At 44.5% G+C, this 15,818-nt stretch overlaps 1 long non-coding RNA gene across 1 annotated transcript; it reads left to right on the top strand.

Moving 5' to 3' along the window:
* Positions 1-2,712: 2,712 nt before the first annotated feature.
* LOC311582615 lies at positions 2,713-8,675 on the top strand. Its single transcript, XR_014774168.1, has 3 exons — positions 2,713-3,649; positions 7,642-7,795; positions 7,870-8,675. It is a non-coding gene; the product is annotated as an uncharacterized lncRNA (long non-coding RNA).
* The last annotated feature ends 7,143 nt before the right edge of the window (positions 8,676-15,818 follow it).

Genomic DNA, 15,818 nt, shown 5'->3' with positions numbered 1-15,818 from the left:
CTCTACGACTCAGAAATCATAGTACTCGCCCAAACCTAAAATGAACAAAAGCGAGGATGTGGATGGTTATTTGTACATCTGTTTCATAGCAACATTAGCCACTGGACCAACAAGGCAGAGGCAACTTAGATAACTGCATATGGACGGATGCGTGGATAAACAGAATGGAATGGAATTCCCTTTGGAGCAGAGTGCCGGGGGTGGGGGTGGGGGGTACCATTCACCTTTAAAAGGAATATGCTGACATGTGTTGCTACATGGGTGAACCTTGGAGGTATTACCCAACATGAAATAAAACCATTACAAAAAAAAAGACAACTGGTACATGATTCTCCTTTGGGGAGATACCTGAAGCACTTGAGCTCACAGAAACTGAAATCAGAGTAGTGCTTGTCAGAGGCCAAGGGGAGGGGTATGGGAAGCCATTGCGTGGTAGGCACAGAGTTTGAGCTTGAGAAGATGAAGGGGTCTTCACATGGCACAGATGAACTGTAATGTGAATATATTTAATATCACCAAAACCATACACTCAAGTTGTTCATATGGCAAACTTTGTTATGTATATTTTACTATGACATATTTAAAAAAATATATAGCACTTGTCACAGGCCATAGAGAAGCCACGAACCCAGAGTGTATTTGCTGTGGTGTTAACAAGACAGGAGTTTTTTCTAGAAACTTCTCATGGTTCCATCACAATATTGACGCCACTCAACCTCTTCCAGGTCCTGCATCCACTTCTCCACTGCCTGCAAGGTGTCCATCTTCAGCTTCCTGTTCGTGTTCTTCTAATACCGCTGGGACGTCTCTGCATTTCATCCTTAGTTTTCCGGTTCACCTTCCCCCTAGACCCAGAGCTCAAGGACAGTGTGATCTGGTCTCTTCTTGTCTTTGTGAAGTGCCTAATGCAGACGTTTACAATGTTCACCACACAAAGTAAGGGAAGGATTAAGGACAAATTAGCTTATAAAGAGACAATCATTGCTCATTCTTCCAAAATAGAGGTTCACTTGAGCAGAAAGACCTCTTCATTAATGTTGAACCATTTCATGCATTCATATGTGGACTAGTAGCTGAATTTTTAATTTCAGGGAGTGGTACTAAGCTACTTTACCAAGCTGAAGGCACATATGGCTTTGTAGGTCACTAGCTGTAACTCTAGGCCCATAGAGGCCTGGGCCCATCATGCTGGCAGCTGTACCTCAAAAGGACATGCTCAGTTTGGATAATGACTTAACTCCTTTTTAATTTCTGTGACAAAGCACCATGACCAAGGCAACTTATAAAGAAAGAGTTTATTGGGTCTTACAGTTCCAGAAGGTGAGTTTATGACCATCATGGTAGGGAACATGGCAACAGGCAGGCATGGTGTGCTGTGGTAGCTAAGAGCTCAGATCTTATCCTCAAGCAAGAGGCAGAGAGAGATAAATGGAAATGGGGTGGGCTTTTGAAGCCTCAGAGCCTATCACCAGTGACACACCTCCTCCAGCAAAGCCACACCTCCTAATCCTTCCCAAATACTTCCATCAACTGGGACCAAGCATTCAAATATGTGAGCCTATGGGTGGCCATTCTCATGGAAGGCAGCACAGATCAGAAAGATAACATTTTCAAGGTTTGACTACACCTCATGTTGGCTTATAAAAGGATATTTTTCCAGAATCTTGATGGAGGACAGAGAATTGTTGAAAGCAGCCAAACCCAGAGCTAAAAGTCAGGTGCCAGAAAGTTTGCCCATCAATTAAAATCCTCTGATAGAAAGAACAACAACTGTCCATTGATCCGTGTGAGATCTGCATGTATAGACTGAAGACTGCATCACAAGTGCTTCTAGAAGACACAGGAGACCTTCGGGTGCTGGTCAGTGTGAGCAGTGTTTTGTTTTGAGACAGGATATGCTGTAGCCTAGGTGAGCCAGAACTGGCTCATTCCCTCCTTCTACCTTTAGAATGTCTGAGTTTACAGACCTGTGGGGCTACCCCCCTGGTTTAGTGGTGAAGAAGACAGAACCCAGGGCCTTTGCTATACAAGGCTGGCACTGTACAAACTGAGCTACATCCTCTGTACCAACCAAGGTCCGTCTTGGAAAATGCTACACGTGTGTTACTGTTCTGGGGCCCTTGTAACAAAGTACGAGCAACCAAATTGCCACAGTAACATGATGGCATTACCTCACAGTCTTGCAGGCTCCAAGGACAAGACCAAGGTAGTGGCAGGGTGGATTCCTCCTGAAGGCTAGGAGGAATAAAAAAAATTGTCATGCCCTGCTTTACCTTGTACAGTGGTTTACCTGCAATTTTCAGTGTCACTGGGATTGAACAGGCATTGCCAATCTCCATCATTAACATTCCACATTTTCTTTATGTGGACACAGCTTCTAATTTCCTTTTAATAGCATGCTTTATATATTTCCTTTCCCAAGGGTTATCTGGCAAGCATCAGAACGCACTCAAAATAAATACAAATAGTTGCCATGTAGAGGAGAATAAGGTTTTGCCACAAGTTCAAATAGATCCTGGGAGAGAGCTGTTGTACATGAGTGGCAGAGAGAGGTGTAAGCATCATAGTTAAAGCCAAAGCTCATCAAATTTTACTATAAAGAGCTGGAGAGTAAATATTTTAGGCATGGGTTTTATGGTCTGTGCTACAATGAATGCAGCTCTGTCATTTCATGAAAACAACCTTAACAAACAGTAAACACACGAGCCTCATTGTTTCCAATAAAACTTTATTAGCAAAATCAGGCCCATATGTCTTTCTGGCCAATTCCCTTCATCATCCTACCACATTCTTCTTTTTTTTTAATGCTGTTATTCTTTCTCTTATGTTCTTCCCATTCATGTCTCACCCATGTGCAGTTTCTCCTCCGATGTAACACTCATTCTTTTCTCTCCCTTCACGCAACCTCTCAGCATCGATGGTCCACTGGCAGCAGCCTCACCTGCAGAGCATCCTTTCTCCTCTGTCCTGATTTTAGCTGATACGAATTCACGCTCCCCCACCCTCTCCCATGGCCACAGGAGTGATAACAACCACAGCCACAACATCATCCACACAGGGCAATCCAGTACTAAGCTGGAGCAACGCAGTCTGTATAGAACCATGTGTAGGCAGTGGAAAATATTTTCAGGTCATCCGTTTCGATTTATGAATCTCTTTGGCAGCCTTTGTTCTCCTCTCACGGGAGGCTCTGCCAAGTTTATAAATACTTCCTCTGAATGACAATAAATTTGGTCTCCCCTAATCTTTCTCCCCATAGATAAAATCTCATTGAGGTTGCAATCGCACTCACACTTAATGGTAACTGTTTTCTTGCCTGATTTCAACACCCAAAGCAAATGAATCCGAGGGCCTCCTGTGTCTGAGGTCACAGCTGCTTGACTCAAGGCCTCTGGTCTGTCCGGATCCTGACAGTTGGAAGCTCACTCGCTTGGATAGCTGCCTCTCGTGCTGTTTTATTTTATGAAGTCAGGACCATTGATAAAACCCAGACCGTTTGCAGAAGGGCCTAGAGTAGGTCATTTCTCTGGACCCTTGGCTGCACCTTCTCCAAGAGCAGATGAATTCACCAGATGTAGCCAAGGCGGCTCCCTCTTCCACGTGCGAGATGAGTGTGCCCTTTGTTTGATGAGCCCTGAAGAGCTTAAAGGTAAGGAAGCATGATAATATGTCATCTCCATCTCGTCTCTGTCCTTAAGTCTTTCTTTATTACTTCTGCAACTGGCCAGGTGCTTAACGCAGAGGCCGGCACAGCGAAGGCTTCTAACCAGCACTCGCCTATCATCACCGGCATCAACCTCGCAGCCAGCCCGCCCCTTTCCTGGATCTACCTCAACTCCAAAATAACTCAACCACTTAGTAACTGTTTAAAGAAGTGGTTGGTGAAGGTTATAACTTGAATTGATAATTAATTAATCAACCCCCCCACCCTACCCCTGCCAGCACAGTGAAAATTACTATGCATGCTGCCAGTGAGCCATGCGGTGGGGGGAGTTGGGGGGGATTCACTTATGGATCCGGTTTTCTTTCCCTGCGTTGTTAAATATGTACACACAGAGAGATGCTGTGGCAATGTAATGGAGAAAAAGGCAAGAGCAGAGGCCAGGGGGTCACAAGGACAGACACAAAGCCCAGTGGGACCCCCCCAGACTAAATATTTTCATTTCTCTTTTCTCTCCCCTTCTTTTTTGTCATTCCTGGGCTTCTGTTCCCTCCTTCTTTCTGCCTCTCACTCACCCAATGTGAGTGCACTTCAGGCAATGTGCACTCACAGCTATGCGCTCTCTTTAAAACGCCATGTTACACCCCAATAACATTCGCTCATATTATTTCCATTTGGGGGTTTATCCCATCTCAGTGTTAATTAATAATTATATAAAAGTTATATTTACTTCTCGGACCATTGGCCTGTAACTTCCACATGCCTCGACAGGTATAAATTAAAATGGAAAAATAAAATATCTTCCTTGTTAGGATTGCTGACAGCAGCAATGATTTAGAGGGTTCCGGCTCTTCCCTTTTGCCTGCCCCCCCTCCCTTCTCTGGTTACTCACACTCTGCAGTGTTACCCTAGTGACCAGTGAGCAAGGAATCTACCTTAGGCTCCAGGGGGAAGTGGTGACTCACGGTAATCCACCCCCTCCTGACAAGCCACCTGTGACTTTCACTGCCAAGGGCTGGGGCAGGGCTCTGTACACAATGTGGTCGCCAGTCATTAAAGGCCGCTGACTGACTGAGGGCCAGGTGGCCGACAGGCTGGCCCCAAGTGAGCCCTCAGAATAGATACACCAGCCGGGTTCAGAGTCGCAGAGGTGGCCTTTGGGAGTCCAGCACGGGATGAGCCTGTAGACTCGCCGACTTCTTCTCAATCCTCCAGATCTGAATTTAAACCTTCTCCTGGCAGAGAGACCTTGAGCTTCTCACTCCGAGTCTCAGTCGCATTATTTTTATCTGTAGATAAAAAGGTAAACCATTAGGTGAATTTCTTGGGAGCATGCAGGACATTGTACCCAAAAAGCATCTAGACGATGGGTTACAAGCAAGGAGAATGGAAGAAGACAGAGACCAACACCTACCACTTGGGGACACACGCAAGTTCATCTAGAGTAACTGAAGAGAGAAAAGCCCAGCCAGCCCCATGTACAGAGGCACCAAAGAGAAATTCCTTGCTTCCAACCATAACCATTGCCTGAACTTGCTGACTGCACAGCACCACCTAGGGGCGGTTGGAGTCGATCGTGGTCCCTGCAAGGAAGGAAGGCTAGTTAATGCTGCACAATGCCTCTCTCTCTCTCTCTCTCTCTCTCTCTCTCTCTCTCTCTCTCTCTCTCTCTCTCTCTCTCTCTCTCTCCTGGCCCCTCCCGGTCTCCAGCTCACCTCTGCTCCCTTCTTTCCCATCCCATGTCCTTTCCCACCCAATCCTCATTCCTTCTCTTCCTCTTTCTCCTCTTCCCGGTACAGGGCTTTCCACACCGGGGTCCTCAGGGCTTTGAGCAAAATGTAAGTCTGTGGGAAGTCAGATAAGAGCCATTCCCAAACAGCTCTGCCCCTTTTCCTATGCTCCCTGCTATTGACTTCTTTCAGATGACACCAAGCACTGCTGGATTGCCATGGTTACACTGTCCCTGGGCGGGGACGGGGGCCGACTGGTGGACAGTCGTGCCTGGGGATTTCCACCTCGGTCAGTGAGAATGCAGTGAGATGGGTCACTTTCCGGTCACATCTAAAATCCCAGGAGCCCACTTTTCCTAGTGGGAGTCCCACTGTGGATATTTTCTTGTTCTCTGTCCAAACTAAGGACCATCCCCAAAGATCTCACAAGCTAAAAGAGGCAACAGAGTTTGTATTTAAGATGGAAGAACAGAGCTGGAGAACTGGTTCAGTGCTTAAGAGCACTCTTTACTTTTGCATATGACCTGGGCTCTGTTCCCAACATCTACATGGCAGCTCACAACGTGTGTAGCTCCAGGGTATTCAACAGCCTCTTCTGACTTCAATGGGCACAGTGCATACATACAGCACACACACACACACACACACACACACACACACACACACACAGGCAATGTACTCATTGCATAAAACAATTTTAAAATATATAAATTATATACACATATGTATATACACATACACTATGTATACGTGTGTGTGTGTGTGTGTGTGTGTGTGTGTGTGTGTACACAACAAACAAATAGAAAAGTAAAGGGCTATTTTGGCCAAGTGTACATTTTATGGGACATTCCAGTTTCAACTCCCCATTCTAAAAACTGATTTATACACAGTGCTGAAGTATTTCTTTTAAAGCACGTTTACAAAGAGATGTTGGACTCGGTTCAGCGTTCTCTCCTCACCTCCTTAAGTCTCTCTCATTCTTCTTAAGAGCTAAGATTTGCTTTCAAATCCCAACAAGTTGCCCTTGAAATTAGATCAAGTTTGTTCAATATAAAGTGTTTCAAAAAACATCAATACGAGCACTGCCGCATGGCAATAAACTTCCTGGAGCATTATCAGAACACATCCTTCTATAAACCTACGTGTTCCTAAATTTTCCAGAAAATTATTGACTGCCAATTTAAGTAGGCAAGAGCATAAACACCAAGTTATTGCGTTCCTGTTTACTCATCTGCTGCCAAATCTAATGCTATTTGGTGCACATGTTTGCTCTGATTATGGCAAACAAAATCCAGAATTTGTTTGGATTTTATAAGTCATCTAGTTCACATCAAAGAGCATCAGAAAATACATTTAAGTTCAACTATTCCAATAGCACCATTATACGTATATTTGGTAGTTACCTGTGTCAGTTGAATAACAGATAGAAATACCATGTGCATTTTCTTCTCATTTTTCCCTTGCTGAGAATCTTTTCCCGAATGTAAAGTGGATCCGCAGACCTCTACTTATCTATGATTTCACTTGCCTGTGTTCAACCTCAGCCTGAAGATTGCGAATGGAAAATTCTAGAAATAAACAACTCATACGTCCTAAGTGTGTACCACTCTGTATAGCATGAGAAATCTCATTCCACCCTCCCTGTGATGTGAGCCATCTCTTTGGTCAGCATATCCGCATTGCACATGCTACCCACCTATTATCGATAGGCAGCCACCTTGGCTATCAGATCCACTGTTGGGGTATTTACAGTGCTGTGTTCATGCAACCTTGACCTTACTTAACAGTGACCTCAAAGCACAGGAGTAGTGATGCTGGCAACTGGATATGCCAAAGCGAAACCTGAAGGTGCCTCCACTAAGTATCATGTCACATCACTGCAGGGAGGATGAAGGCTGCGCAGCAGGATCTCTGATAGAAGGAAGAAAAGCCACATTCATACTCCGTTTACTACAGCACAGCATATGGCTGTAATACTAGTAGGTGCTATTGTAATCTCTTATTGTGTTCAGTTTATAAACTTCCATAGGTATGTGCGGTTAGGGCTAGTACCTGTGAGGTTGCAGGTACTCACTGGGGACCTGGGCTAAATTCCCTGTGAATAAGAGGGATGACTGTAATTGGCTCCCAAACTACACTGTCCAAGAAATGCAGGTGAATGCAGCCGAGAAAGCAGATAGGATGAATGGAGGATTCAGCCAGGTTCGAAGATCTGTGAAGTTAAACAAAAGTATATGTGTTTAACTTTAGAGTCGAAGAAATACAAAATTCAACTCGGTGCCTTTGCTTATGAATTCTAATTCAACCTGAGATGAGACAGCCTTGAGAGCCACATGTGAGGAGCTGTTGGCTACTTCCTTCCTTCCTTCAACTGTCACGCCTGCGCTGTGGATGGAAACTTCAGGTAAGCTAGTTCCCCGGCAGGTGTAGAAGACAAGGACTCGAAGGCAACTTACTAATTATCTCTGGTCTTTATAGATCCCAGAAAGTGGAGGCAGAAATCTCCAAAAGCGAGAATGGCTGGAAGGCTTCCTCAGTGGAAAGTGACAAGTACAGAATTGAAGAGAATCCAGATTGCAACCGAAATACTTTGTATTTATAACTTTGTATGCACTGAGCTGGTCATTGTGGCACTTGCTTTCAATCCCAGACTTGAGAGGCAGAGGCAAGGCAGGTAGATCTTTGAGTTCAAGGCCAATCTAGTCTACAAAGCGAGTTCCTTCACAGCCAGGACTACACAGAGAAACCCTATCTCAAACAAACAAACAACAACAACAAATTTGTATGCACTGATTCAACTATTTCAGTACAGGTGGCCTTATAAAATTAAAGGGACTAGTCTTTGATCCTACAACAAAATGTTTAGCTAGCTAATTTACTTAAATTTGTAGCTTATTTCTTAATACTGACATTCTGTTGTGTCTCTGGAAAACTCTCTCTGTGAACACTGGAAAGACCTAAGAAGCATGGCATTTATTCCTTTAAATATTGGAGTTAGCAGGAGGCTTTTCAGATCTTTAATTGACTTAAAAAGCGATTAAGTGTATTAAATTCATGGGTGAAGTTTGTGTGCACTTTAAAAGGTATTCCTTCCACTTTCCTCATTCACTTTCATAGGAATTGTCACGGTCTGACATAATAGACAAATTATCTGTTAGCTTATTTTCTGTGCTCTCCTTATTCGTCTGTGAACTTCCCTGAGGACAAGATGGTGCCTGCCTTTTGGTCCTGGGAGATTGCCAATGTCGGGACCAGAGCTGAAGACTGAAGTAGTTAGCGAATAAACTAGTAACTAAGACTCATAGGTTGAACTTAAAAATATAAGCAAGAACATAGGCTGAATGTGGAATTTTAAGGACTTATTTCTTTAATTGTGTGTGGGCGTGTGTGGGTGCGTGGGCGCCTATGTAGATATGTACAGGATGAGTGCAGTAGCCTGAGGATTCCAGAAGAGGGCGCCAAATCCCCTGGAGCTGGAGTTACAAGTAGTTACCAGCCACCCAGTGTGGGTGCTGAGAAACCAAACATTGGTCCTCTGTGGTAGTAGTATACACTCTTAACTGCTGAGCCAACCCTCCACCTCCTGAGTGTGACATTTTAATATAATAAGTACTGTTTGTTAAAAACATATGTGTCTCAGATCATAGGGGCAGCCCCTAAAGACATCAAAATACACTTGTAACATCTCATGATCTCCCTCAGTTTCTCAACTTACAAGGTTGGGAAACACAGACACACAGTACAGACACACGCGCAGTTTTGCCGGCTTTCAATGACAGCCATTACCCTCAACTGCCACTTTGCTGTGGGGAAAGACTCATCCTCTTGAATGAGAAAACTGAAGTCAACCAAGAGCCCGGGGATCTTTCTGTTTCCATGGAGCCTGTGGTGCTGTGTTACCAGCCCCAGAGGGAAGGGGATTGCTCGCTTATTCTCTCTCTCTTGCTTCCTGAGATAGCATGAAAGCGCGATCCTCCCTGTCATAGGGTAGCATCAACCTGCCCTACTTAGCTTTGTGGTACTTTTAAAGTGCAAGCCCAAAAGAAGCTACCTAGTGCAGCTGGTCTGTCTTCTGTACTCTCTCACTTCTCGCTTGAATTGCCAGCTCAGCCACAAGGCCAGTAGCACTCTGTGACCCTGAGGGATATCGGTAACTGTCATCCTTTGCTTCTCTGTTGCTGTGATCAACTACCGTGACTGAAAGTAACTGGGGAGGAAAGGGTTTGTTTCGCCTTATCAATTACAGTCCATCACTGTGGGGAGTCACGACAGTAACTCAAGGCAGGAACCTGGAGGCAAGAGCTACAACAGAAGCCATGAAGGAATGCTGCTAATTGGCTTGCTTTCTCTGGCCTCTTTAGCTTTTGCTTCTATAGCCCAGGCTGACGTGCTCAGGAACAGCACCACTAGAGTAGGCCAGTCCTTCCTACATCAATCAGAAATTAAGAAAATGGCCACCATTGGGGGGAAGTGGAAGAAACCTTGAGTGAATATGTAAAGAACGGATGAAGTCCTGGGTAACTATGTGTTGTTCACGCGGACCCAACGCCTCAGACCTGTGGGAATGCCAATGCCTTCTCCACATGAGTTAGGCTCAGAATCTGCAAAGCCTTCCTCTCATCCCAGCTCAACTGTTGACAGTATGTACAAGTGTTTATGAACAATTCACCAGTGTGTGTCAAAAGCAGCAACTGCAGCTTCCGCCTCCCAGATGTCTACAGAGATTCCTCACGGCAGGGTGCTCCTGCAGGACTAACCAGTTTCCCCAACCCACACATACTGTGCATAACGTGCGTAAGATGCAATCGCTCCATAGTAGGTCCCACTCCATCAGAGTGCCTTCAGCCTACCTGATTCAAGCTTTTCTGTACATGTGTCTGTGTGTCTGTCCTTCCCTCATTCCCTCACTGGCCTCAGTCAGGTCAAGCCCAAAGCTGCACAGATATATCCATAGCCCAACTTGATGGTTCCCTCTTCCCAGGCAACTCAAGTCGGTGTCAAGGTGACAGAAACAAAGTGGCACATTTACTCTCCTAATAAAACTGGTTATGAACAACCTGGAGGTTCAGTGGCTTATGACAATCAATCCTGACCATGTGTAAATCCTTGGGATAAACGGACAAGGACTCTTAAGATCAGCTATAGGTCAACTGTAGTCTTGTTGCTTCTGGCCAGTCCCCCTCACTGACAGCTCTGCTCCACAAGGTCTCTCATCCTCCAGTGGCCTTGTTTTCATGGAAGGGGAAAAAGAGATAGGCAAGGCCTCTTGAGGAGACCTCAGAGCTAGCACATTGACACTTCTACTATAGTCTGTAGGTCAGAGAAAGCAACAAAGCACATATATAATATGTGTAATATGTGAGAGAAAAAAAAGCTCATCCCTGAAGGGGCCATTTCTGAAAAAAAAATCTACCAATTGCACAATTGCTTGTTCAAGAGCTGACACTCCCACATCACTCATGCTGGTTGTTTTGGTTGTTTTTTTTTTTTCAGGTTGACACAAACCTAAACATACCTTGGGAGAAGTCATATTAATTAAGAAAACACCTCAAAAATATTGGTCTGTGAGGCATTTTTCTAAATTAATGAGGGTTCAGCACACTGTTGGCCGTTTGGGTGGTCCTAGTTGATGTAGGAAAGCAGGCTAAGCAAGGCATGAGGAGCAAAGCAGTGAGTAGTGCTCCTCAGCGGCCTCTGCTTCAGGCCCTGCCTTGAGCACTTGCTCTGGCTCTCCGCGGTGATGGAGTGTGAGCTGGGAGTTGTAAGCTGAAGTCAACCTTTGCCTTCCCAAGCTTCTTTGGCTGTGCACAGCAGTGGAGACCCTTGAAACCCACATCGGCAGGCCTGAAAATGCTCCGAGATGACCCTGTGGTGTAGACCAAAGGACTAGTCTTCTGATCCAGTGAAGGCAAAACCTAGGAAGTTAGGAACACTTGATACGGCCATGAAGTGTTCGCTTTCCTCAAAAGCAGATGACCGAGTCTGATGGTCAAGGATGTTTCACTTCCAGGTTCATAGGCCTGAAAACATGGCTGTTGTAACAATGTCTGTGGTACTTCTGCAACTCAGGCCTCTGCTGCAGCAATGTTGTGAAAATACACAATATACAGTGTCCACATCCCGTAGATGTGTGATTGTTTTCATGTCACTCCTATGTTCTGAGCTTTTTCACTGAATTACGTATTCTGTGTCTACAGCGTGATATCTGCTGATCAGAAGCCACCCCTGCAGGCTCCTTCTGTCCCAGACCTCCTTTCTGGTTAATGCCAATTCAAGCTTCCTCCCTGAGTGCGTCTGTCTGTCTGTCTGTCTGTCTGTCTGTCTGTCTGTCTATCTACCTACCTACCTATCTATCATCTCTATCATCAATCAATCCATCTATCATCTATCTGTCTAATCTCTCTGTGTGAGTCTCCCTGTCAGTTTCTCTGTCGCTCTCATCCTTTCTCACTCCTTAGCTCTGAGCCTGTTCTGCCTCATTTTCATCCTGTGCCTCTCTTCTTCTGTTGGAGTTAGCAAGGAAATTCAGAAAGCAATGTTTAAGGGGTAAAATTCTAAAAACAACCAAACAAACAAAGCCCCAGCTGCAGCCGTTGAAAGCTGCGAGGGCTTGCAAGGCAAACCGCTGAGTCTGAACGCATGTCAGTAGCACTTTCAGGGCGGAGCCTGGCAATCTCTGCCAATGTAGAAACTTTTCTGTGCCCTTTGATGTAGCAATTCCAATTTGGCAAATTTATTTCCTAGATTAATTTTCACAAAGTTGCCAGTGTGTGAGGAATGTGAGTGAGTGTGTGTGTGTGTGTGTGTGTGTGTGTGTGTGTGTGTGTGTGTGTACAGACACATTCTTATATCAACTTCCAAGAGGTGTTGATAGCGGCATTAAAGCATCAGAAAGCTAGTGACATAAATGCCCATCACTTGAGACTGTCTTAATAAGGCACACACATATTAGATTACCACACAACCATTGAAAAGAATAAGGTAGATTGATATGTACAGATTTAGAGAGATGGCTAAGATATGTTGAGTAAATAAAATCAAGTTTAGACATAGACTGTCGAGTTCCTTCAGAGCTTAAAAATCAGGAGATGTGTGCATACCATTGGGAGTTAGAAAATGATAAGCTTAAATATAACACCTGGGTATGCTGATTATTTTAAATTAAACGTAGGTGGCACCAGCAGCTACTATATGAGGCGCCTCTCACACTTCCCCTACCACCAAAGAGAAACACAGACAGTCTCTAGCTCCTTTCACCAGGGAAGGCTAAGCACACACAGAGAAGGGATTGGGAACCTCACGTCACACACCCGGATCTCACAAAGCACTGCCTCGGCCACTGTTCCTCTCCTAAATCCCTCACTGCCCTCCTCCAGTTGCCTACAGCCCTCACTGCTCTGCTTAAGAGAATATTTCAGCTGCAACCACCTGACCCTTGCTTGAGTTTGGTACTGTATGTGGCTCCTGCATACATGCTCGCATTAATTGAATGTATAAGGCTGGAGAAATGGCTCGTAGGATAAAGGCAGTTGCCACGAAGCCTGAGTTGGATCCCTAGGGCCCACATGGTTGGAGGAACTGACTGACATTCATTATTCCTCACTGACCTTTACATGTATGCTATGGCACATACATATATACATTAAATACATACATACATACATATATACATACATACATAAATTAATAAATAAATAATGAAATAATGAAATGTATTTTTTATTTTAAAATTTGAATATTTTTCTCCTGTACATCAATTACTAGCTTATTTCAATAAACTCAAGTCTCTGAAGCCTCAGAGTTTCAAATTTTCTACAATATATACACCAAATCTTCCCCCCCAAAAAAATCTGTTATTAACCATTTCCTCTGTCAAAATTGCTATAAAATCCATTTTAAACATTCTCACCACAAAAAATAATGAATTAGTGATGTATTTTTAAAGAGTTGATTGAATCTTTCTATAAAGTGTACACAGTTTAAAACATGTTATACTCCACAAATATACTAACTATTATTTTTCTACTATAATCTTTTTTAAAAGGTCTCCCCTCTAGAGAGTGAGTCTACAGAGTTGGGGAGGAAAATACTGTTCATGCTGTACTCTTAGAGCATTTCCACTCATGGCTATAATTTATATTTAAGCAAAATGCCTTTGAATATAAAAGATAGTTTTAATTCAACAAAATTCTGCAACGCACATGTCCCAAGACATAGGTATTAAATGACAGGATACTTAGCTACTGATGGTAGAATCCTTTTGTCCATTTGAATATCAAGGGGTTTGTTATAAGCTACAAGGTAACACACAGAACCGTGGGAAATGTTGGAGCATTGAGTTGTAGACCAGACTTCCAAGAAGGTCTCCCAGAACCACAGAAGTGTAAAAGGAAGCCATTTTTACCAGCATCCCAAGCCCACACTTGTTCTGACACTTTCTATAATAGATACACAGATAAAACAAAATCACATTATACCACATAAACATACACAACTATTATTTGTCTGCCTAGTGGGACTCATTCCAAACCCAGTCATGCTGAGGTCGATCTGGCCTGTAAGACCTAAGGCATGGGTCTGTCCTTGATCAGTAAGGGAGGTTTTAAAAAAAATTTTACCCCTGAGAAAAGAAAATGCAAAATGTGAAAAGCATCAGACTCTGAAGAGCTGTTTGAAAGCTTAGGCAGTGGTACATGACAGAAAGCTGCTTCATATGGGTCCCTGCTGGGATCTACTCAATTAAACATATCTGGGGGAGACTTATTTTTAAATCGGGCTTGTGTCAAATTGAAAGCATGTAATAGCACTGGTCTAGACTCTCCCTTAGTTAATCATCTGTCAATTAGGTCTGGGAAAAAAATTTGGGTTTGGCAGAAAGAACTAGGATTTGTTTTATATGCTACTGAAAATGCAAAGTAAATTCTGGATTTGATGGATGCGTTCTGAGTCCTACAAGAGTGCTCATCGCTCCCATTTGTATGATCCTCGCTTTAAGATTGGGCACCATGCCAAGATCTTTGTGCATAAAGCGGCATGGCAGTTAATTTTACGGGTCAACCTGACAGGGCTAAGCAGATGCTCAGATAGCTGGGAAAACATCGTTGATAAATATGCTTAGAAGGAGGGTTCCCAAAGAGAGTCTCTTCTGAACCAACAGGTTAAGGAAAGACCACTCTCGGCAGCCTGAGTGACATCTCTCTCTCTCTCTCTCTCTCTCTCTCTCTCTCTCTCTCTCTCTCTCTCTCTCTCTCTCATAGAGGCTTTGTTTTCATCAGAGTTCTGTTGCTGTGAAGAGACATCATGAGCAAGGCTGCTCTTATAAAAGAAAGCAGTTAATTGAGGGCTGTGTTACAGGCTTAGAGGCTTAGTCCATTGTCGTCACGGTAAGGAGCAAACAGGCAGACATGGAGCTGGAGAGCTCTACATTCAGATCTGCAGGGGGCAGGAAGAGCGAGTCACTAGGGCTGGCTTGGGCTTTGGAAACCTCCATGCCCACCCCCAAGGATGCACTTCCTCCAAAAGGCCACACCTGCTACAGCAAGGCCGCATCTCCTAATCCTTCTTGAGTAGTGTCACTTCCTACATGAGGCTGTGTGGGCCTCTCTTATTCAACCCACCAGAGGGTCTTACTGTATAGCAAAGACTAGGCCGGAATTCACACTTTACTTCAGGCTGCCTTTGAGCTTACAATCCTCCTGCCTCCTCCGCTTCTGGGTGCTAGGATTTCCATGCTCCTCTGGCCCCCTTTTTCTATAGTCAGGACATCTGTTTCTTCCTGCTGTCAGCACCAGGGTTCTTGACTCTCCCTCCATCTTCATCCTCAGACAAGGCTCTACGTATTCAGCTCTTCTCATTCTCAAACCGTTAAAGCTGGACCAGAGTGCACGGTATACAATGGAATGTCTCACCAAGCCGCGTGGCCCTATTCACATAATGAATCACCCCATATAGCTATCTTGTGTACTGTACTCACGCAATGAGAACAGGAGTGCTTTAACACACAGTACTGCAGCCACCAGACCTACAGGAGAGTCTGTCAGCTGGAGATCAGCTGCAGAAAAAGAGTCAGGAGAAACACAGAGATTTATTACGAGGAGGAATCAGCGTGTGCAGTTGAGGCTTTGGCGGGGCAGGCTACCGGCAAGTAGCCTGCAACTCTTCGGTGTGGGCTAGACCTGCAGTGTACAGGTGGAAATTCTACTTACGGTGGTTTGAGTGAAAACGGCCCCCATAGGCCCATAGGGAATGATACAATTAGGATGCCTGGCCTTGTTGGAGAAGGCGTGGCCCTTGCAGGAGAAAGTGTGTCAGTGGGGGGTGGGCTTTGAGGGTTCAGATGCTCAAGCCAGGCCCAGTGGCTCACTCTCTTCATGCTGCCTACTGGTCCAGGTGGAAAACTCTCAGCTACCTCTCCAACACCATGTCTA

The sequence above is a fragment of the Acomys minous genome (genome assembly GCF_964271855.1).
Source record: "Acomys minous genome assembly, chromosome: 14".
NCBI lineage: Eukaryota > Metazoa > Chordata > Mammalia > Rodentia > Muridae > Acomys > Acomys minous.
Note: the sequence above shows the minus strand (reverse complement) of the source record. Positions and strands in the feature narration are given on the sequence as shown.